This window comes from Cucurbita pepo, unplaced genomic scaffold (genome assembly GCF_002806865.2).
Source record: "Cucurbita pepo subsp. pepo cultivar mu-cu-16 unplaced genomic scaffold, ASM280686v2 Cp4.1_scaffold000468, whole genome shotgun sequence".
NCBI lineage: Eukaryota > Viridiplantae > Streptophyta > Magnoliopsida > Cucurbitales > Cucurbitaceae > Cucurbita > Cucurbita pepo.
The window spans coordinates 10-459 of NW_019646698.1; positions in this window are offsets into that span (position 1 = coordinate 10).

Genomic DNA, 450 nt, shown 5'->3' on the forward strand with positions numbered 1-450 from the left:
CCCAAAGCCAAGTCAGCTCACGGTGTGTTTGCCAGTTGTCTAAATTTTTTAAACCACTTATTTTAATAACTGAATTATTATGGTTCCTTGATTGGAATTCCCTTTTCTAAAATCTTATCCACTTATCCAAACAGACAAAAGCCTCGCCGAGGAAATTACGGAAAAGGGCTTTTGTTTGTTAATACACGTGGCACGCATATAGAGGTCTAGCCTGCGTGCTGAGTCATCGCTCACGTGTACCTTCATTTTATTTTATTTTAATAATTATCGGCTTCCACAGAAATCAGAATCTCGATGCTCTGCTGGTTTGGATGGTAAAACTGATAAAAATTGTCGCTGTCATTAATTAGATGGTGAGCTGCCCTACCCTGCCCGTAGACGGGGTAGTTGCTGACCGAACTTTTGGTAAAACATTACGGGCAAGTCGTGGAATTTGTCGGCCACGTGTTA